Source organism: Equus przewalskii, chromosome 15 (genome assembly GCF_037783145.1).
Source record: "Equus przewalskii isolate Varuska chromosome 15, EquPr2, whole genome shotgun sequence".
Classification (NCBI taxonomy): Eukaryota; Metazoa; Chordata; class Mammalia; order Perissodactyla; family Equidae; genus Equus; species Equus przewalskii.
In genome coordinates this window covers 5,584,631-5,609,195 of record NC_091845.1, presented here as the reverse complement: position 1 = coordinate 5,609,195, position 24,565 = coordinate 5,584,631, and the positions used below count along the sequence as shown (strand labels likewise).

The window sequence follows — 24,565 nt, the reverse complement described above, 5'->3', positions numbered from 1 at the left end:
CATGGAGAAAACAGAACCTTCAGACTGCTGATGGGAATGTAAAATGGTGCAGCCCCTTTGGTAAACAGTCTGGCAGTTCCTCAAAAGATTAAACATAGAGTTACCATATGATCCAGCAAATCCACACCTAAGTACATACCCAACAGAAATGAAGACATATATCCACACAAAAACTTGTACACAGATATTCACAATAGCATTATTCATAATATGAAAAAAGTGGAAACAACTCAAATGCCCATCAACTGATGAATGGATAAATAAAATATGATATATCCATACAATAGAACATTATTTGGCAATAAGAAGGAAATAGTGATATATACTACAACACAGATGAACCTTGAAAACAGTGTGCTAAATGAAAAAGAGCTAGTCACAAAGGACCACATATTATATGATTCCACTTACATAAGATGTTTGAACATGCAAGTCTATAGAGACTGAAACTAGATTAGTGGTTGCCTAAGGCTGGGGAGAATGGGGAGATTGGCAGTGATGGCTAAGATGTACGGGGTTTCTTTTTTTCAATTTTTTTCCCTTATTCTCCCAAAGCCCCCCAGTACATAGTTGTGTATTTTTAGTTGTGGGTTCTTCTAGTTGTGGCATGTGGGATGCCACCTCAGCATGGCTTGATGAGCGGTGCCATGTCTGCGCCCAGGATTTGAACTGGCAAAACCCTGGGCCACGGAAGCGGAGCACGCGAACTTAACCACTCGGCCACAGGGCCGGCCCCTGTATGGGGTTTCTTTTTGGGGTAATAAAAATGTTCTAAAATCGACTATGGTGATGGTTGCAAAACTCTGTGAATACAGCAAAAGTCATGGAATCATACAATTTCAGTGAGTGAACTGTATGGGATGTGAATTGTATTTTAAGAGGCTGTTAAAACTTGTTAAAACTGAAAAATCACTTCTCCATGAAATATTCCTAATAGGACTTGTTCTCTCCTCAGCTACCTCAACTCGTAAGATCAATAAAGGTTTATTACCATAGACGTACTTGATTAAAGACAGAATGGTATATATAGTCATGTGTCACTTAATGACAGGGATACATTCAGAGAAATGCATCGTCAGGTGATTTAGTTGTTGTGAGAACATCACAGCATGTGCTTACACAAACCTAGATGGGATAGCCTACTACACACATCAAAGCTATATAATATTAATCTTATGGGACCACCATTGTATATGTGTCTTTCCTTGATGGAAATGTCGTTATGCACCATATTACTGTATTAAAGAATCCGAGTCAAGGAGAGAAGGAAACAGACTGAATCCCAGTTTTGGCACTAGTTACCTGTGTAGACAAGTCTTACTAAGCCCCAATTTCCTCATCTCTGAAGCCTCTATGATTCTTGGCTGAATCAACTATCTTAGAAAGATCTCCTTATAACTTGTACAAATTTGAACTAAATGAGCAGTTGAGAGTTCCAGGGAGGTTGGGATAAGGAAGGAATTAAACATTCCTATAAAATACTTCTGTAGAAAAGTGTCATCTGTACTCCATAGCATCTGCTACGGTGAATTTGTGGAATAAGCAGCTACTCCTTTGTATGTTTATGTAAAGTTTTCAGAGCAAAAAATTAAATCATGAAATGAGAAGACAAAGCTGTAGTCACATTACACAAATGGCATGTGGAGTATGTGTGATTGATACCAGAATTAAAAATTCTTATAAAGCTGTTTACGCTGCAATGCATCATGAATTCTTTTAGATAACGAAACATCTCTTCACCCTAAACAATGTATTACTATTTCCATTATACCTACTACTATCAATAACCACCAAAAGAATCGTGACCTTTTACGTATCAGGCTCTTCACATACATTACTTCATCTAATCCTCAAAATATCCTGCAATCTAGTTATTTATTGCCTTCATTTTTAAAGATGAGGAAATTAAGGCTCAGAGAAGGTAAGCCACTTACTTACCTTTGCTATTCAACCTATCTTTGATGTTCTTCATAGCTTGGCCCACCTCAAATGACAAACCAAATCCCAAGGGAGATGCTTCATTTTATTCTATCTATCCTAAACGAAAGTAGCTACCTTGCTAACTTCATTTTTGTTTCAGTGTTTTTAGAATCACACTGTGATAGCTGCTGAACAGAAGTTGGATGGCTAGTAAACTGTGTATAACATCCACATGGTACCACCTGTGGGCCCTGGCTCCTAGAGCTCTCTCACCCTAGAAAGCCCTTCTACCTCTCTCTCTATATCCAAGATCACCGTGATCTTAAAGGCCCAAATGCCAGTGCCCCCATGAAGCTGACTCTGAGTTCCTTTCGTGGAAATTCTCTTCTTCTCAACTCTCAGCACTTCACGAATGAATAATAAAATACCTCTTCTGAGCCAGATATTCTGATAGGCATTGAGTTAGTTATTAAAGATTTACTCTTTTACCAAGGAAATTAATTGTATGTTGTTTCAGTGATTGCATAAAAACTGACAAATAGGCTAATTTGTCTGCAAAACATCTTGCCCTGTTAAATAAAAAATCTTTTTTTTAAAGTATACTTTTTGGTGAGGAAAATTGGCCCTGAGCTAGCATCTGTTGCCAATCTTCCTCTTTTTCTTTTTCCCCCTCAAAGCCCCAGTACATAGTTGTATACCCTAGTTATAGGTCATTCTAGCTCTTCTATGTGGGATGATGCCACAGCATGGCTTGATGAGCAGTGTGTAGGTCTGTGCCCAGGATCTGAACTGGTGAACTCCAGGCCACCAAAGCAGAGCATGCGAACTTAACCACTTGACCATGGGGCTGGCCCCAAAATCTTGACTTATGGCTTCAAAAATAAAGATAATTGACGGGGCTGGTCCAGTGGCGTAATGGTTAAGTTTGCATGCTCTGCTTCAGCGGCCCAGGGTTCGCAGGTTCAGATCTCAGGTGTGGACCTAGACACCGCTCATCAAGTCATGCTGTGGCGGTGTCCCACATACAAAATAGAGGAAGATTGGCACAGATGTTAGCTCAGAAACAATCTTCCTCAAGGAAAAAGAGGAAGATTGGCAAAAGACGTTATCCCAGGGCCAATCTTCCTCACCAAAAATATCACAAAAGATAACTGAGAGTGAGAGGGGATTCTTGAGTTCAGTTTCTAAACTCTGAGAAAAACTTAAAACTCACAACCTGGTTGTTATTTATTAACTTATTTTCCAATTCAAGTTTTAAAAAATATCTTCACTGTTTCATAAAACCCAAATCAAAGCTTTTCTTTGCATTTTAGTAGGTTTCAATTGCCGTTTCATTTGTTTTTAAAAAACAATTACAGTCATAACAGCACCTAATGAAACTGTTCACAGTGAAAAAGCCTCTTTAATTCTAGTGACACCAAATTATATGACTTTAAAAGAGTTTCTTTGAAATTATTTAAGTTTCTAGATTAGTTAATTTGACTAATACTGTGTTCCATGTACTCCAAGTTAGATGCAAAATGGACGCTTACAATTGCTGATATTTAAATCTTACAATTGCACCTTGTAATTTTAATGCTGGTAACAAGTAGGTGTTGAGAGGTCAGAGAGCTCTTGCAGCAAATTTCAGGGAGCTGTAGGAGGGTGGCAAAGAGGCTGGTTTGTTGTAGGAGTTTTTAGAAAATCAAGTATTTTTAAGTTGAGAGACCATTCATTTACCTTCACCACTCTCTAAAGAAAATAAAAATAGCAGATATATGTAATCTTAGTATATTACTAAATATATAGTTTTACATATTTCAATATAATCCTCATAACAGCCCTAGAGGTAGTTATTACTACTGCTATCTTCAACTCAAAGATGAAGGTGAGAGTAAAAGAAACTTGCTCAAGGTAACAGAACTGATAGGTAATGAGGAAGGGATTCAAACCTAGGTTTTTTAGCCTATAATGCCTATCTGTGCTTTTAACTACTTTTATGAAATTTTTTGTTAATCATTTAGAGTGATTAGAGCAGCAAGAATCTTCAAGAGACTTCTCTATTATCACAGAACAATGAAGAGAATAAAATTTCTTAGAAAACATGCACTTCACTGTCATGTGGTAAATCAAATTAAATTAGATTCCAAGGTACCAGCTATCACTGCTGGAGGCCCTGCAACCTAGTAGGAAAATTCTTTTATTCAGGAATATGAAAAAAAAACAGAGAAAAAAATTTTCCCAACAGTGTTAAACATGCATTCACATTTTTTGAAACTCACTCTTCTCTTTGGCTTGTATGATGAAATTATAAAACACTTTGTTGTCATGTCCTGCACCAACTCCACACGTTCTCTTGTGGGCTCATAAGCAGAATAACACCAACAGCTTCTCAGCCACAGTGCTAAAGCACAGCGCTTCCCTCCACAGCTCGACCTCTGCCAAGAGCAGCTTCACTAGGCCTAGTTGTTTCCACAAGAATTCTCCCTTCAGAGCAAATGCCCTGATGGGAAAACCCTGTGCGTCTACAGTTGTGGTGTGTAGCCTCTAGGGCAGCGTTGCCAGACATTCTGGATCCTAAGGGTTTTGGTCGTACTCTCTCTCTTTTCCATTTCAGCAGCACAAAGCATATCCTTGCTACCAAAGGAAAGAGACACAGATAAACGTCTTTTCTTTTTGTCTATTTTTTAAATCCCTGAAAGGGAGGAAAAGAAATTAAGTACTCTTAGAGAAGATTTAATAAATACACATGTAGCTGTAAAAATTGTTTTGATTTTCTATAATATGCAGACTGATGACTACTGTGTAATATTAAGTACTAGAAAACCTGGTCCTAAACTGATCCTGCTAATAGACTCAATGATAATGAGACAATCATATTTACACTCAGCCTCACTTGTGTATTTGCGTAATAGGTGTTTTTCCATAAGGATACTGGGAGGCTAAGGAAATTCAATAAAGCATTCCTAGCATTCTTAAAAGAGAAAATGGACCAATACATGGAATATCTGAAATAATTACATTCTCATTAGTTTTAAATTTAGAGGAAGTCACACCAGTTTTATTATTCTGTGCACTTGTTCCCCTCACCTTCTTTTTGAGAGAGGGGAACGGGGGTAGGGTCCGTTGTGTTCAACATCATGTCACCAGCACCTATGCAATACCCAGTACCCAACAGGCGTTCACTTGGAGATAATGATATGGAAGAACAGAAAGAACATCTGTTTCTTCCTTACTTAGCCACTTACTTGCTTTGTAACCTTGAGCAAGCTTTTTAATGCGAATCTCAGTTTCCTCATCAGTAAAACAAGAACAATATTTATTTTGTATAAATGTCGTGAGAATGAAATGAATTAATGTATGAGAGCTTTTTCTCCTAGGCACATAAAAGGCATTCAATAAAACGTTAATTCCCCACATATTTGAAGCCTAATCTAAAACCTAAATTTAACTCTCTAACACATGCTCCACTGGTGTAGGCTGCAAAAGGATCCCTAAAAACGAATTTATAGAGGTCCTTCAGTTACCTGCCTTCTTTTTTAAAATATAATACAACAGTTCAATCTTTTCTGGATCACATAACCCTTTGAGAAACTGATGAAAACTATGCATTCTTTCTCTAGAAAAAAATGTGTATACACACAGATTTACATATAATCCTAAGAAATTCATGGACCCAAGATTAAAATCTCCATATGTAACTTTTTGCTTTGGATACCAGGGAGCTCAGGGCCTAAACTGTAATTCAACTTTATCAGGTAGACCATCTATGTTCTGATGTTCTCCTTATCCTTTCTTTAAAAACTTCTATTACATGCTTAAGGGAGTTTTTGTATATAATAGGATTATTTATAAGATTTTACTTTAGACTTTCTAATATTCAATTTATAAAGTTGAAATTCAGAAACCAAAGCTTTTCCTTAAGCTTTTAGGATTGGCTTATAAATCACATGGTTCTTTCAAAAGCTTAGCAAATTTTGGCAATCACTTTTAAGAGGTATATAGATAATATTTGGTGTTATTTATAAACTGAAATATCTTTGTTTTTAAGCTACATTTTAAGTTATATTCATAATTTTTATTATTTTTAAATTTAAAAAATGTGAAATCACCAGAATATTCCAATCTAATACTACAAGCTTCATTACAACTTTTCCTTTTCAAATTTGGAACTTCTTTCTCTTATAGTGAGAAACCTGGCTTCCATTATCCTCAACATATTTATTTATTTTATCAACTCCCTATCTTTCTGTATGTAATCAATCTCATACCTCTGCAGCCCCCTCCTCCCTGGTGTCAAAGCCTCCTTATCACACCTGGGCTCTGACACCATGCACGAGGCTACATCACCCCACCATGGATGCACTCTTCCCCCTACTAGGGCTCTGACATCCCTTATCCGGCTGTCCAGCTACACAGACCACCTTTCCCTTCCTCACACACATCTCTTGGGCTGCGATGTACTGCGGTACCATTCCCATCCTTACCTAACCCCTCCAGTGGCTGGAACATTCTTTTCTCTTATAATAACCAGGAAAGAACTCTTTGGACTGAATACTATCCTGGCAAGTCTTTGGAAATATCTGGGAAGAGAACCTGAAGAAAAACGAACTTTAAGCCATTCTCATACAGGATGAGATTAGGAATTGTATTATTTTGAATACTTAGGGAAATATGGCCTTACTTGGCACTCCAAGTGGATGAACAGATCATGTTAGAAACACCTAAAGAAATTTTGAGCGTATTATCTAAAGAGACCCAGTACTCTGTGGCAAACCCAAAGCCAGATTTATATCAAAACTGTACTGAAATAAATGGCCACACCATCACGCCACTTCTCTAGTATCTTACCATTCGATTCTTGCCTCCTACACACAGGTAAATGGATAAGATCTATTTAAAAAAACAGAAGTGCCAAACAGGAAGTAAATTAATTTTCAAGTACAATTTCATATAATGTTTTCTAAGTCATTAATAGCTGCTACCATTTACCAAATACCTACCATGTACCAAGATCTGTACTAGGTACTTTGTATGCCCACCTAATTTGCATTTCTCCAACAACCCAATGAGTTCCTTGCTAACAAGGAAATTGAGGTTTACAAAAATACTTATCAAAAGTTACTCTAAAAAAACAAAAAATGTTACCCAGCTTATTCAAAATATACCAGTAAAGAATCTGTGTAAAAATCAAGCAAATCTCCCAAGTCTGGCAAAACTGTTCAAGAAGAAAAGATCTCTGTGATGAGGTTCTCAAATACCAACTATGAATAATTTAAGCTCTGATGCTATATAAAAAACTCCCAAAGGGCTGGCCCCGTGGCCGAGTGGTTAAGTTCGCGCGCTCCGCTGCAGGCGGCCCAGTGTTTCGTTGCTTCGAATCCTGGGCGCGGACATGGCACTGCTCATCAGACCACGCTGAGGCAGCGTCCCACATGCCACAACTAGAAGCACCCACAACGAAGAATATACAACTATGTACCGGGGGGGGGGAGGGGGGGCTTTGGGGAGAAAAAAGGAAAAAATAAAATCTTAAAAAAAAAAAAAAAAACTCCCAAAGAAGAGCCAGTCCACTTATAGTTAGTGGTATTAATGAGAATAAACGATTGTAGTCACAGTATAAGGATTAAATATAAAATCCTTGTAGCCAACTATGAATAGAGAAAGCAGAAAGGAAAAAAGAGATTTAGAGTTCTGGGCAAGTGAAGATAGATGCAAGGTGTTTAGCCTTGTTTTGATCTCTTAAAAAAGAAAAAAGAAATAAAGCTTATTATTATTGGAAAATGGCGTTTTGGCTAGAAACTATAAGACTAAAGACAAAAGGAACTGTACATAAACACTATACTCTAGTTGGTAAATTTGTCTCTCCCAGAGGTAGAGTCACAATTTTGAAACCACTTTACATGTACACTGTGAATGAACAATAAATAAAATGGATGGTGGATGGCTGAAGTCAGATGTCTCACGGTCAGGGAAGGAAATTACAAATAAGCAAACAGCAAAGGCTAGAATGAACCCTATTGTCCTGGATTAGAGTTGGAGACCTCAGTATGAACTCATGTTTAGCTTAATAACTGTACAGATGAATAGATACAGAAATAATTACAGATACAGGCATACCTGGGATAGTATATATACATATATTTTCTACTTCTGTCAGCTGAGAGGACCTAGAAGCAATGACACTCCAGTAGCAATAAGCACACATACACAGCACCCAAATCTTGGTTGCTAAATCTAATGAAAGGAACCAGTGCTCCTTGGAGAAATGGCTGATTCTAGAATTGGGACAGGGAAAATATAAGATAAGCCTGGATTATCTTTCTTACAGCATCAGAAAGTTTAAAAAGTACTCAAAAACCAAAAAGATGAGGCATGTCAAAAGGACACAAAAGCCAACCTGGAAGAGCTCCCAGTGGTCACAGCTGGAACAATTTGAGGAACAAAATAAGTAACGATAGTCTGGGCTATAATCTGAAGTATAAAGTGCATATATATGAGTTCATACTGATACAAATAAATGACAATAAGTAATTGAGAAGAGACAGATCTTTTGTACCGAAGAATTCCAAGTAATATATGTAGATAGTGCCCCCTCCAGGAGGTATAGCATAAATCTACCTCCTCTAGGTGGGATGGATTCAGCAACTCACTTTTAGAGAATAAAGTATAAAAAGGGAAAAACAGTAACTTTACTGTGGAGAAGCCTGACATAACACTATCTTAACTAAGTGACCAAACCTTAACATCACCAGTGACACCATGTACTCTCTGATATGCCCTTTACCTGTGAGGAGAATAACCACAGTCTAATTGTAAGAAAAGCAAACTCAAATTGAGGGACAGTGTATAAAATACTTGATGAGTACTCCTCAAAACAGTCAAGGTCACAAAAAACAAGGAAAAACTGAAAAACTGTTATAGACCAGAGAAGACTAAGGAGACATGATAACTGAGAGCAGTGTGATATCCTGAATTAGACCCTGGGCAGGAGTTGGAGGGGGGAAAAGCCATTAATGGAAAAAATGGTGAAATCTGAATGAAATCTGGGCTTTAGTTAATAGTAATGAAGCAATGTTGGTTTCTCAGTTTTGAAAAATGTACTACAGAAATGTAAGATAATAATGTTAGGGGGAACTGAAACTGGGTTGAGAGGTGTATGAGAATACTGTACTTTTTTGGGGTAATTTTTCTGTAAATCTAAAATTATTCCAAAATAAAAAGTTTATTTTTTTAAAAAAGACAAACTTTTAGGTTTGACATAAAGTCTTTCTGTGACACAAATTAGAGGCCTAAATTGCAGGCAATAGTAAAAGTTAATGCTTTTTAATATTCCATGATGTCAGCTTATTGATTCATTTACTCACTCACTGCTAACTGCATGACAAGCTCTGTGTTAGGTACTTGGGACAGAAAAATGAATAACACTTATGTGTGAGTGTAGACGTGGTCGAGTATAGAGGACTTTTTGCTGGTGTCTTATAAGGAGAAGGATCCTCTTAGGTTAGCAAGGTCTTAAATTAGCTTAGCAAGGCCTTAACAAATCAGAAGAGGAAGTATATAGTACAAGTTATGATAAACACAGGATGAAGATATTAGTACTTTAACCAATTCACTTGACCTCTGCCCTTCAGTTGTCTCATATATAAAATAAAATTAACAACAGTGTACCTGGCCTGAGGTAAGGGACTTCTATCAAAAGGCCTTGAAGGCCCCCTAAAGTAAAAAATATCTATGGTTCTGTTAAGTATTCAAATCTAATATTTTGTTTCTGCTTCTAAAGTCTCTAGTCTAATCTACCTAGACAGCTCTAACAGCTTCCTAACCAGTCTCCTTGCTTCCAGTTCCTCCCTTCCTGCAATCTATCCTACATAGAGCCACTAAAAATGAACTTTCTAGAGTACATATCATTCTACTGTTCAAAAACCTTTATGAGCATAATATGATCTGGTGTCCAAGCCCACGTCCCAGACCTACTTAACTAGCTGTGTGATGATTAGGAAGTCACTTAACATCTAGGAGCTTCAGGTTCCTTATCTGTAAAGTAGGGTACTTTCCTTACATCGTTCTCAGGCTCACATAGGATAAAGAACATGACAGTATTCTGTAAATGTTAATTATGATGATTATTTTGAATCTCTCAGGCCTACCACATCAAATTTAAATCTTTTTATCCCAGCATTTAAACTTCCCCTTACTTAGCTGTACCTTACTTACTTATCTCTCTCTCATTCCTCACCAACCACCAATACAATCTCCTCTTCTCCATCTGAATCCTAAGAACCACTGCAACTGACTCCTCATTGAAGCTTTCCAACTCAGCATGCTCTCTCTATGAACTCTCTCTAATCTTTCCTTCTCACCGACCCCTAGTAAACATCTTCAAACACAATTCTCATAATTCCCCCTCCCTTAAAAACCTACAATGGCTTCCTGGTACTATTAGCATAAAATCACGGCTATAAATCAGATTACTGAAAAAACAATGGCTTGTTTTGCTGTTCTTAGTGAGCCTCTTTGAAATGTAATTAAAGAGAGAGTAGTTTTACAGTTTATTTCATCGTTTGTTTTCCTTAATTTAGCTGAGTTCATCTATTAGTTTCCAAATGATTTCATGTTGTGTCCTCCCAAACGAACAAGTTTGTGTGAGTTTTTTTCAGTTTATTCTCTTAACCATTTCTAAGTGTACAGTTCAGTAGTGTCAAGTATATTCACAATGCTGTGCAACAGATCTCCAGAACTTTTTCTTTTTGCAAAACTGAAACTCTGTACTCATTAAACAACTCCCCTAGCAACCATCATTCTACTTTCTGTCTCTATGAATTTGACAGCTCTAGGGACCTCATATAAGTGGAATCATACAGTATTTGTCTTATTGGAATTGGCTATTTCGCTTAGCATAACGTCCTCAAGGTTCATCCACATTGTTGCATGTGTCAGAATTTCCTTATATGTACTACATTTTGCTTATCCATCCATCAACAGATACTTGGTTTGCTTCCACCTCTTGGCTATGGTGAATAGTACTGCTATGAACATGAAAGGTTTGAGTATTTTAAGTGATTAAAAAAAAACAGGAAACACTTTAAACAAATTTACTTCTCCAAAATACTAGGTATCTCAATGCTTGCTCCATTATTCTTCCATTAGTGCCGTTTCAAGTGACTTGTGACTTGATACATCAAGCACTAAAATCACTACTTTAATTCTTACACTTGTCCACTATATAACCATTTTTGACATTTGGTTCTTAAATTACTATATTTTACCAACAATTCCAGCAGATGTCATTATTCCTCACCCTTTAGGGTCAGTCCTAGCATATCTTACAGATTTCAGAGATAATATTCCTGTGCCTCCTTTCCACTTAATTGCATTACGCGAGTCTTAGGTGAAAAAGAGAGACTCTAGGAACAGATGAAAACAGGCAAGATTACTGGTAGAATGAGGTTAGATTCTTAAACTTGCCCTCAAAAGGTATTTAGTTTGCTCTTTTTCCTAACTTTTCAGTTTTTAAAATATCATGTAGAGCTCAAAAAACTAAGTGAAAAGCAGAGAAAATACACTATTCTGGCAATTTGATCCTGATAATACTTTGAGTAAGCTATGCTTAAAAAAGAAAGCAAGCAAGCTTCCCTTTTTCACCATCACCACCACAGTAGCTAATATTTAGTAACCGGTTCCTATTTGCTGGGGCTTTATTTTACATAGATTATCTCATGCAATTCTCACAACAAACCCAGTTGAGGAAAGTTCTGTTATTGAACTGCTTTTTACAGATAAGGAAACTAAGATTTAAAGACACTGAAGAATTTCCCCAAATCATAGTTACTAAGTGAAAAGCACCAAAATTTTAACTCAGAGATTGATTCCAGATCTCTCCTTAACCATTATGCCACAGAGCCTCTCCATCTGCCTATTTTGCTCACTCATGTTCTACTCCTGTGCTCTCTACATTCTTCAGATCAGTGTTGGTAGAACAGTTTATTAAAGAAGGTACATTAAAGTCTTCAAGATAATGAGGGGTTTTTTGGGGGGTGGGGTTGGGAGTGGGGGGAATTGCTAAAGTCTAAGAAAAAAAAGTTTGGATTTGTTTTTTGTTTTTGAAGGCTCACAGGAACTTCGTTCAACTTGAGGCAGGTTAAGGACATGAGATACCTTTCATTTTAGGGATCTCTGAAATCCTAAATTAATCTGAATTAAGACATTTTGTATTTTAGCCACAGAATATAGAAGATGTTTATTCAGTTACCTTTTTAATATAAATCCAGTACTTATATGGACAAATATTTTCATGCCATTACCCCAACCACTAATGCAGTCATGGGTTACTGCTTGATCACATGAACTCTGTACCTGACCAGACAGACAGCTATTTTTGTTGTTGTTGTTGTTTCTCCCTCCCCTCTTCTCACTTTTTTTGACGGAAAATATCTGAAGTTTCTAAATACCTAGAAATATAAAAAAATGTTTTGTTAAACAGCTTATCTTATATTCTGAGTGGTTTCAAGTGCTTAACCAAACCCTGAGGAACATGTTTATAAAAATATCATTAACCTTATCTTGATTATTTAATAATTTTTAATAAATTATATTCAGAACTTAAGATAAGCTAGACATTGTGGTAGGTAGTAGACACATATTTAATTTACTCTTCACAACCATCCCTGGAGTTATTCCATTTTAGAGATGGCTATCTCTAGATAACGTACTGTTCCCTTCATTCATCTATAACAAGAGTTGAGAAGCATTTTCTGTAAAGGGCCAGATGATAAATATTTCAGCTTTGTTTTTCTGAGCCATATGGTCTCTGTTACAACTACCCAACTCTGCCTACCCAGCACTATGGGAAAGCAGCCATAGCTGATACATACAGGAATAAGCATAAAAGCAGCCCTGTAGACAAAAGGTAAATGAATGGGCATAGCCATGTTCCAATAAAGCTTCATAAAAACAGATGGTTAGCCAGTCATAGTTCACTGACTCCTGATCTATATAATAGCATTCTTATCCTGGAATTTTGAGTTCTATAGTTCAGAGATACAATAACACTGACTCAATCAAATTTAGTTGTCCTGTCCCTTTGTCATCATCATCAAGCAGCTTCAGAGAATTTACTCAAGATTCAGGGTACCGTAAATCACCATGAAACATTTACTTATGAAAACAGTTACTGAGCATCTATAATATGACAGGCACTATGTCAGGAACAAAGCACAATCCTTGGTCTCAAGGAGCTTACAGTTTAATGGCAGAGACAGGCAAGCAAAGAGACCATTATCATATACAGTCTGATACAGATAAATGCAAAGTGTTAGGGGATAATAGAGGAAGAGTACACAACTGAGACATGAAAGGAGACTTGAGTCAGAGAAGGTAGTCAAAGCAAAGCAAACAGAGAAATTTCAAACCCACTAAAGTTTTTGGACTCATAATCCATCAATGAGCTAAACAACTTAAGCTAACCCAGTCACAGCTATTTTAAACTGCCTGAAATATACAGGAATTTGTTTTTTTGGAATCAGCTTGTACCCTATGAGGATTTTAATAAAGTACCAGTCTTAGTTATTAATTTTACCCAATCTACTCGCTAAAAATTTTTAGAAGACAGTTTACAATGAGAAGCAAAAATAAAACAATTAAAACAAGGATAAGAAAATATGTACCATATAAGGAAGTAGAGAAATAATTCATAAACTTAGACTACAGATACTACAGTAATTGCTAAAACTGGAATCTTCCTAGTAGACAAAACTAAAACCAAAATATGATGAGCTTCTTGTCTCATCTCATAAAAACACACTACATGGATTCTTTTAAAACCAGAATGCTTTTTTCCCTTCTGTTATGTTTACCATCTTCGCTGTTTTGCCATACCTAGAAAGGCTGCATCATCACTCAGCCTCTGCTTTTTTTTTTTTTTCAAAGATTGGCACCTGAGCTAACATCTGTTGCCAATCTTCTTCTTTTTTTTCCTTCTCTTCCTCTCCCCAAAGCCCCCCAGTACACAGTTGTACATTCTAGTTGTAGGTCCCTCCAGTTGTGCCATGTGGGATACCGCCCCAGCACGGCCCAATGAGCGGTGCCATGTCTGCGCCCAGGATCCAAACTTGCGAAACCCTGGGGAGCCAAAGCGGAGGGCTCAAACCTAACCACTTGGCCACAGGGCCGGCCCCCAGCCTCTGCTTTTGATCAGTGGAAAGCACGAAGACTTGATGGTTTGCTAGGCCTCAAGATAAAAATTACAAAACATTCTCTCTTCAGACTTTAAACATGACCAAATGTCATAGTAAATTAAATGGAACAAAGGTTTCCCTTGATCTATTCTTTGATATTTCAAAAAGGCTGTGACTATTTCCCCCCTGCTATCATATGGTTGGTTAAGTACTTCCTTTCAGTTTGGTTCTGCTAACAAGGGCAGAACTTCTCTTTTCTCAATAATAATAATATATTGGATGCTATAGGGAAAGGAGGCTGATACAGTTCCTGTCAGCAGAACTATAATCAATAGGTTGTGAATGAAATTTTAAGTGGAATTATAAATTATTTAGCAATCTATGCACAAAGAAAATCATCCTTTACAGATATTCCCAAGTGAGTTTTTAAATTATTTCTGCTTGGCTTGGTCTTTTTAGGTGAAAGGTGGATAAAATGTGCAGCCTGCAACACTGTATTATTGATTCTATTCCAAAGTTTCAAACACTCAAACAAACAAAAAAAGCAAAAACCTGGATCTCTAGTTAAAAATGGAGGGATTTTAAGAGAAAAATAATATATATATATATTACTGAACAAGAGTTTTATTAATGAAACCATTAAACTATTACCTTAAGAAATCAGGCACAAATCTTATAATAAGTGAGGAAACGGTTATGAGCCTCTTATTAAAAATAGCTATGTCTTTAAAACTCTAAGAAATGGAGGAAAGAAAAAGAAAGAATGGGTAGAAAAAAATGCTTTTAATATTGATATTTTTTGGGGCTGGCCCGGTGGCGCAGTGGGTAAGTTCGCATGTTTCACTTCTCGGTGGCCCAGGATTTGCTGGTTTGGATCCCGGGCGCAGACATGGCACCGCTTGGCAAAAGCCATGCTGTGTGGCAGGTGTCCTGCGTATAAAGTAGAGGAAGATGGGCATGGATGTTAGCTCAGCGCCGGTCTTCCTCAGCAAAAAGAGGAGGATTGGCAGTAGTTAGCTCAGGGCTAATCTTCCTCAAAAAAAAAAAAAAAAAATTGATATTTTTCAGCATAAGATCCAGTATTTATTGGCAAACAACTTTCTTATACTCATAAATAAAATAATCAGGAGTGAGGGGGTCCTATGGTCTGAATATTTGCTTTTCCCCAAAAAATTCATCCCCAAAGTGATGGTATTAGGAGGTGGGAGTCTTTGGGAGGAGATTAGGTCATGAGGCTGGAACCTTCATGAATGAAATTAGTGCCCTTATAAAAGCAGCACTAAAAAGAGGCCAGAGAAAGCTTCCTTGACCCTTCTACCATGTAAGGTTACAGTGAGATGGCTGTTTACCAGGAAGTGGGCCCTCACCAGAAACCAAATCTGCCAGCACTTGACTTTGGACTTCCCAGACTCCAGAACTGTGAGTAATAAATTTCTATTGTTTATAAACCATCCAGTCTATATTTTTTCTGTTATAGCAGCCTGAATGGACTAAGATGGAGGGCTTTATAGTCATCATCACAGTTTTCAAGATTTTTTTTTAAAGTTTTATTTTTCCTTTTTCTCCCCAAAGCCCCCAGTGCATAGTTGTATATTTTTAGTTGTGGGTCCTTCTAGTTGTGGAATGTGGGACGCCGCCTCAGCGTGGCTTGATGAGTCTGCGCCCAGGATCAGAACCGCTGAAACCCTGGGCCACCAAAGCAGAGTGTGCGAACTTAACAACTCGGCCACAGGGCTGGCCCCAAGATTTTCAGAATTCTAGAAAAAGAAAAGCTTATTTGACTCTATTCCCTTTCATGAATGATGTCATGAAAGACTGTCTGGCAAATTTAGATTAGCTGAGTGATGAATAAAACTGTAATTTCTTATAATTCAATAATTAGCAGCACAAGCTGTGGGAGAGGCACGTTCCAGTTAACCCAGAATTCGAAGGAAAATAGATGTCACAGTGTCAGAGCAATCTCTACCACATGCCACTAGGCCATCAGATTTCAGGGAGCTCTGGCTTGTGGAGCTGAACTATATTATTCGTGAATCTAGTCAGCATCCAACTTAATTCAATTGTCTAAAAATAAGAAGAAACTGGGCCTTCCCTGTAAGAGTTTGGGGATCTCTTATTTCTACTCTGAAACTGAAAAAAAAAAAAAACCAACTATCACCTATGTAGAAGATTTTGAGAGGAATTTTCTTGGACTCTGATGCAGACATATTTTTTTTTTTTTAAGATTTTATTTTTTTCCTTTTTCTCCCCAAAGCCCCCTAGTACATAGTTGTATATTCTTCGTTGTGGGTTCTTCTAGTTGTGGCATGTGGGACGCTGCCTCAGCGTGGTCTGATGAGCAGTGCCATGTCCGCGCCCAGGATTCGAAGCAACGAAACACTGGGCCGCCTGCAGTGGAGTGCGCAAACTTAACCACTCGGCCACGGGGCCAGCCCCTGATGCAGACATATTTGAAGCTAAATTTGTTTGGGCTAGTGTTCTCCTTAGAAGATCAAACCACTCCCACCAGGAGTAAATATAAAGACTGAAAGCTAAAGATGGGTTGCTGACTACTTGAAATAAGGAGCAAAGGGAAGGAGGACAATGCAATAAATGCCCTCCTCTTTTCTTTCTTCTGTGGAAATGGGAAAACTAAGTCAGAATAATTCTGCTTGATACAAACACTAATCCCTGTGTGAGCCAGAAGTGCTTAGTACCTCTGAGGGTAGACTGATACAAAGGAGAAAACTATGCCCTGATGTGTAAGGATGCCATGTCAGAGTGCTAAATTCATTCATTCATATACCCAGGCATTCATTCAAATATTTTGAGTTTATAGCATTTGTAAGGTTCTGTGCTAGTAATGCACAGAGAATAAATGATGACTGTGTTGCTGAAAAGCTGTATGGAAACTGACGCCTAATGTGAGAAAATGTACACTTTAAAATATTTAGCACAATGCCTGGCACATAATAAGCAATCAACATATGTTAGCCACTATTGTAAAAAAATCAAACGGTTATTTAGATGACAAAACAATGTTCACTAAACAATTCTTAGGATAAATGCTTTTTAAAATCAACTTTATTTGGGACCAGCCTGGTGGCATAGTGGTTAAATTTTGCGTGTTCTGCTTTGGCAGCCCAGGGTTCACGGGTACAGATCTCAGGCAGGGACCCACACCACTCACCAAGCCAAGCTGTGGTGGCGGTCCGCATACAAGAGAGAGGAAGACTGACACAGATGCTAGCTCAGGGCCAATCTTCCTCACTGAAAAACAAATACAGCTTTATTGAGCTATAATTCACACATGAGAAGGCTCACCCATTTAAAGTGTACAATTCAGTAGTTTTTAACATATTCACAGAAATGTGCAACCATCACCACAATCAAATTTAAAACATTTTCATCACCTCAGAAAGGTACCTTGCACCCCTTACCCACCAGCCTCCCATTCTCCCATCCCTCCAGGCCCTAAGTAACCACTAATCCACTTTCTGTCTCCACAGACTTGCCTATTTTGGATATTTCACATAAATGGAATCATGTAATGTGCGGTCTTTTGTGATTGGCTTTTTTTCACTTAATATATTTTTAAGGTTCATTCTTGTTGTAGCATATGTAAGTACTTCGTTTGAATGCTTTTTTAAAGGGAAGCCTTCTTCTGAAAAGCAAATAACCACTCCCTTATTTTAAAAATAAATATTTCAGTTTGCTTGAGATACATTATACTTACAACAGACGCCAGGACACAGCTCTTCTTCATAATTCAGTTTGAAGATATTTTATTACAACATAAAAATTTAAAAGTGCCCAAATCTAAACTTCTGAAAATAATTTTTTTAAATGCCCACATATTTAGACATAAGGACCTTAATGTGTCCATGAGTTTATTATAAAACAAAAACAAGTTTAGTGAGAAGTGCCTAGTGAGAAACAAATGATTTAAGCAACTAGATCTCGGTATTTGGTTTTCACTTATCCCACTGATTAGATGTTTCTTTCCCTCTCCTATTGTCCTCTGCCCTGAGAAACTTAAACCATCCATTCTTTTTCTAACTCAAGAATAACATTTGAGGACTAAATTGCAAAGAAAAACATGAATCTGGTTTAAGACTTTACAGCATAGTCCCAAATGAAACGAATCTATCTCACAAAAGACAATCAGTCTAAAATATAACCCTGCTATTTATTTAGTTTCAATTATTTTTATTCTCACACTTAGAAGAGCCAGGTAGGCAGGGTTTCTTCATCCGTAAAATAAGGGGTTAGATTATGTAATCTTTAGGGTCTCTTCCATCTCCAAGAGACTATAATTTTCTCCTTTAATCCTTTTGAAAACAGGCATAAAGAGCTGTACTATGACTTGCTTGAGGCTAAACAGAAGCTTGTCAGCATGGCTAGGGTTAGACTCTTGATTCATCCCTGAATTCACTAGGAATATATAGAGAAGTGAGACTCAGTTCTGACCTCACAGAGTTCACAGTCTAGTAGAGGAGGAAAAACAAGTGAACAGTAATGGATGTGACAGTTTTAGATACATGGCCAGGAAAAGGTAAGGGGGTAAGAGCTGGGAATTTTGTCCTTGCTTCTTTCAAGCCCTTCAGATCTCCCTGCCAAATCTGATTATCTTACAAAGCAATCTAAAGGTTAGACCTCATACACTATGTTTTTACACTAACATCTAGAAATGACATAGTTTTACATTTTTATTCTTTACCAGGGGTAAAAACGAACCAAGAATAATTAAATCACACTTCTCTTCTTAGTGCACATAAGCAGTTATAGTGATTTAAAGATGAGGAAAAAATAGCAAAATTTATGTTTTAAATGCTCTTCATCATTAATCACAAACTCTCCCTGGATCGAAAGCAAGGAAGACTATTTTTGTCTACCCTTTCCTTTAAAAATTAAAGGTCTTCCTTTAAGGTGATAATTACCAAAGGATTATTTTAGCCAACACACTCTTTACTTTCTCATTTTATTATGTTTGTCATGAATTCAAATGAGCCTACCCTGTACTGCCTTTTTGGTACAAAATGGAACTTTTATTTCCCTTATATTATTAAAGGGGAACATTCTGTCCTTGGCAAGCAAACAATTTTGTCTGAGGTTGATAACTATTTGGGGCTCCAAGGGATTCTGTAGTTATCTTAGGTCCAATTAAATGGAGAGCAAAAATTAAAACTGTAGATGTATTTATTGAGGCAGTAAGAACACAGGTTTGATATAATACTTTAAACACTATCAAAACACTCCTAAGCTACAGGTTTTAATTCTAAAGCTTCATCAATTCAGAGAATCTAGAGAGTGTGAAAATTTCCCTCACCCACAGGAAAAACACTCTGAATTTTGGTTCAGGGATATTACAGGGTAAAACTGAATTTGCAAATACAATTTGTACACTTGAAGAAAAAGATAAAGTATAGTTAGGTTAAAACTAAGATTTAATTTCTTGTCCCCTAAGCAGTCATAATTACCAGTCTAATAAAAATGAAAAGATGTAGACAATGGAAACATCACTGGCACTGCCCTTGGGAGATTAAATGAATCAATTAAAAAAATGTGTGTGCTAGTAGTTTTCTGTCAACGTGATACTACCAGAATACAATTTATCAAAATCTCTGGATCTCTGATGGCCACCTCTCTAATGCTTCCTTAATTCTAATGGTCTCCAATTAGAATACTCTCAGAAATGAACTTGATCATAGGGGAGAATTGTGGGAACAGCAGAGGAGAGGTATTATAGGAAGGAAGCATCTGATCTTGGCTTAAAGAATGGGAAAGATTTGGATAAGGTGTTTGGAAGTGGGCTAGGAAAGGAAAGGGAGGATAAAGTGATCCAGGCTGTAAGAAAAACCTGAGTGAAAAACAGAGTCAACAAATACAGAGGCTGTATGGGAAACACTGAACAACTTGATCTGGCTGAACGTTAGGCTCACCGGCTAACGAAGTTAGGTTAATTGGTGGTAGGTCACGAAGGGGCTTAAACAATAACCTGAGGAATATGATTTTCCCTCTGAGCAGAGGAGGAGCAACTGAAGGCCGTACGGCAGGAGAAAGACTGTAAAAGACATAGTTTATAAGATTTATGTGGTGTATGGGCAAAACAGATTTGGGAAAGGCAAAGCTGGATATGGAGGAGGCAATAATTTAAAAGCCATTTTAATTGTCTTGTGAGAAGTGATTCTGGCCCGAACTAGGTTCGTGGCAATAGGAACGTTTAAGAAAGTACAGATCTACATGACATTTTAATTACAGAAGTAGAATAACTCAAGTGTAGGAGACAAAGAAGACAAAAAAATATCAAAAATGCAAAAAATATTTGCAATTTATTTAGAAGAAAAAAAGCTACTATCCTTTCTACATAAAGAAAAAGATCCACAACTCTGTAGAGACTGAAAAAAATATCCACAGAAAAAGAAATACAAATGGCCTGTAAACACATGAAAAGATGTTCAACACTGATCACACTAAAACAGATACAAATTAAAATTACACAAAGATACCATCTCTCATCTATCAGATTGACACAAATTAGAAAGATACAATCTGCTGTATTGGTAAAGTAGTAAGGAAACAGGCACTCTCAGATACTGTTGGTGGGACTGCATAATAGTACAACCCCTTTGAAAGGAAATAGAATCTAGCAAAGTTATTCTCATTTCTAGAAACTTAACCCAAGGACACACTGGTAAAGAATATCAAAAGACAAGCCTATTTACTGTAGCAGTATTTGTAATAGAAAAAGTATACTAGAATAGTACACTAACATATTTCTAAGATACATGTATGCATGAGTGTGTGTGCATGGTAAATATATTTACACATTTGTTTACGCTTTAAAAAAAGATGGAAAGCAAAGCCCCCCCAACTCCCAGCAAAAAAAAGTTTGGAGGAAAGAGGGGTGGAAGGGACAAGCAAAGAAAGCTAGACTTCTCTGAATGCACCTTGCTTTGCAGATTTGACTTTGGAACCATGTAAATGTTTTATATAATTGTAAAGTCAAATTAAATCAAAATGGAAATATATTTCTAAATGTAAAAAGTGAAATGAAACAAATAAGCCGAACAACATCAAGTTGGTAAATTTACAATACAAAAGAGAATTCTTTTAAGTGACTTTAAAACATATTTTTACTGCACTTTGTATCTTAAAGACAAAAAGAACTACAAAGAAATATTAAACTGTTTTCAGTTGTCATATTGGCACAACACAGTGGCAATGAGCATACTTAGTGCTCAAAATCGTCTCTAAATACTAAAAGGAATCAGGGCTCTTTGGAAGAACATAGCTGATTATAGGTCTGGAGAAGAAAACAGTTTCTTGGCTTTTGTGATTACATGAGGATTGCTGGGGTCATGTCAAAAAGTCTACGGGCCACTTCCAAGAACAACATTATTTAGGGCACTACCAGTTTATTATTTAGCCAGAGGTATCAGTTTGTTTATGAAGTACATATATTGAATATTCTTTCTATAAAAATGTCAGTAGGCTGAATAAATTATCATACCTAAAATGTTATGAATCTTCTATTAATATACTACCTTTCTTTCTTCTTCTGTTTTTTTTTTGTTGGTGAGAAAGATTCACCCTGAGCTAACATCTGTTGCCAATCTTCCTCTTTTTGCTTGAGGAAGATTCTCCCTGAGCTAACATATGTGCCAATCTTCCTCTATTTTGTATGTGGGTTGCTGCCACAACATGGCCACTGATAAGTGGTGTAGGTCTGTGCCAAACCTGGGCCGCTGAAGCAGAGTGCACCAAACTTAACCATTAGGCCACGGGGCTGGCCCCAATATACTACCTTTCTTATCACAGATCACCTTCACCAAATGCACATTAAGGATTTAAAAGTTAGAAGTATAATGGTGAATGTAGATAGCATCCCTGCCTTCATGAAGCTTACAGTCTAGTGGAAAACAATGGCAATTCAAAATACTGAGACAGCACCCTGGTGGAAAGTGGTACAGGGTAGGTGCCAAGAGAATACAAAAGACGGGCAACTAACTTAGAGCTGGTGGGTCAGAAAGCGTCTCTGGGGAAATGACATCTAAGCTGAGACCCAAAGGACATTCAGGAGTTTGTTAGGGATAGATACTGGAGAGTGGGCAGCGAGAGGATTAGGAAAAGAGAACAAGTGCAAAAACAGCTGGAGCATGACTCACTGAGGAACAAATAGTAATTCAGTGTGATTTGTGGGTAGCAAGGGTGGGAAGGGTGAAAGATGAGGCTAAAGAGGTTAGGAGTGGCCAGGTCATAAAGAATTTCTATAGAGCATGTTAGGAGAGTTTCAACTTTATCCCAAGGAAGTCAATGAAGAACTTTCAGGAGAGAAAACCCTTTCTTAAATCTGTCTGCAGCATCAGAAGGAATTAGACAGAGGAATGATAGAGAAGAAAAGGAGATCAGTTAGAAGACTGCTGTAGAAATCCAGGCGTGACACAGGGGATGGAGATATGTGCTTTTAAATGCCTGATATTTGAGAGATATTTAGGAAGTAAAATCAACGACTTTTATTGGTTGTGAGAGCATGCAGGGAAAAAGATAAGAAATTGAAGATAATGTCTAGGCTTCTGCCTTAAGCGACTGGGTACATAGGGGATGACATTTAAGAAGAAATACTAGAAAAGAAGTAGGTTTGGGAAAAGAAAGGGTTGGGGGAGAGAAGAATTTTGACCATGTTAAATATTGGGCAACTGAAAAACATCCCAGAGGAGACGTCAAGTAGGCAACTGACTTTTCTTCTCATTTCCCACATTCCATCCATCACCAAATCCTGCCAAGTCTACCTTCAAATATAGCATAAATCTGTCCACCTCTCTTCATCTCCACTGTTAACCATTCTATTGCAAAGCATCATTATCTCCCTCTATAGTCTCCATGAGTCCATTTCTATTATCTAGTTTCCATATTGTAGCCAGAGTGATCCTTTTAAAATATAAATCAGATCACATTACTCTTTATTTTAACCCTTGAAGGGCTTCCATTGAATTTTAGAATGAAACCAAGCTCCTTACCATAGCCAGAAAAATTCCTCTGTGATATGCAACCTCTGTCATCTCCTATCAATTACTCTCATTTATTCAGCCTTTCCTACACTGGCCAAGTTCTCTGCTTTTAGGACCTTTGCACTAGGGAACTGCCCCACTTCCCTTTATTCCTCTTTCCCTCTTCAACACACAAGTCTTGTTCTTGTCCTTTAGATCTCATCTCAAATATCACCTCCTCAGAGAGTCCTTCTCTAACCACTTTCTATCACATTACCCTGATTTACTGTCTTTGTAGCACTTAGAATCTGTAATCTTGTTTATCTATTCCCTACAGCAGAAGCTCCATGAGAACTGAAACTTTGTTTATCCTTTTCACTGCTATACTTTGTGCAGATGGTATAGAGTTGATCTTCAATAAATGTTTGTTGAATGAATCAACAAATAAATGAATAAAATAAATGGAATTGAGGGGCCAGCCTGGTGGCACACAGGTTAAGTGCACACGTTCTGCTTCAGCAGCCTGGGGTTCGCCAGTTTGGATCCCGGGTGTAGACATGGCACCGCTTGGCAAGCCATGCTGTGGGAGGCGTCCCATATATAAAGTAGAGGAAGATGGGCACGGATGTGAGCTCAGGGCCAGTCTTCCTCAGCAAAAAGAGGAGGATTGGCAGCAGTTAGTTCAGGGCTAATCTTCCTCAAAAAAAAAAGAAAGAAAGAAAGAAAGGAAGGTCAGCTCAGAAGGAAAATCTCAGCTGGAGATACTGATTTGAACATCTTCCACATGTGAATGACAAAATATGCCAAGGAAATAGATATTACTCATGGGAAGTAAAGAGAGAGAGTAAAAAAGAGGGCTTGAGACAGAGCCTGGGGGAACATCAACATCTACAGGATAAGCAGAAGAAAATGGGTACCCAAAAAGGAGCAAGAAGGAAGGGCCAGAGAAAAAGGAGGAAAACCAGAAAATATTCCCAAAGTGCTGAATGCTGTAGAAGAGCATTCTTTGTTAGAAAGGCAGCTTGGCATTAAAGAAAAGTATGTAGTCAATGGAGTCAGATATATATATTCAACAAACATATCTATTAGGCATAGTTCCATGTGCCAGGAACTATGCTAGAGTTGGGACATAAAATTAAACAAGAAAGGGGGGCTGTCCCCGTGGCCGAGTGGTTAAGTTTGCTCGCTCCGCTGCAAGCGGCCCAGTGTTTCGTTGGTTCGAATCCTGGGTGCGGACACGGCACTGGTCATCAAGCCACGCTGAGGCAGCGTCCCACATGCCACAACTAGAAGGACCCACAACGAAGAATATACAACTATGTACTGGTGGGCTTTGGGGAGAAAAAGGAAAAAAAATAAAATCTTTATAAAAAAAATTAAACAAGAAAACAGATCAAACACTGTTTAACACTTTCAAAGACTGGTACAATCTTCTCTTAGTGTGCCATGAGCAAGTCTCAACTGAATCTTCATTATCACAACTGCTGAGAGGATTAAATGAGGTATTGTTCATAAAGTGCT

The 24,565-nt window shown here is 37.6% G+C and overlaps 1 protein-coding gene across 16 annotated transcripts in view; it reads right to left on the bottom strand.

Annotated features, from left to right (window-relative positions):
• TMCC1 (transmembrane and coiled-coil domain family 1) overlaps positions 1 to 24,565 on the bottom strand; it is a 251,001-nt gene that overhangs the window by 83,333 nt on the left and 143,103 nt on the right. For 2 of the 16 annotated variants that reach the window (XM_070574670.1, XM_070574672.1), the window contains one exon: positions 12,256 to 12,350. The exons of the other annotated variants lie outside the window; for them this stretch is intronic. The gene's annotated coding sequence lies outside the window, so the exon portion shown is untranslated. The remainder of the gene's footprint in view (positions 1 to 12,255; positions 12,351 to 24,565) is intronic. 16 annotated transcript variants of the gene reach the window in all.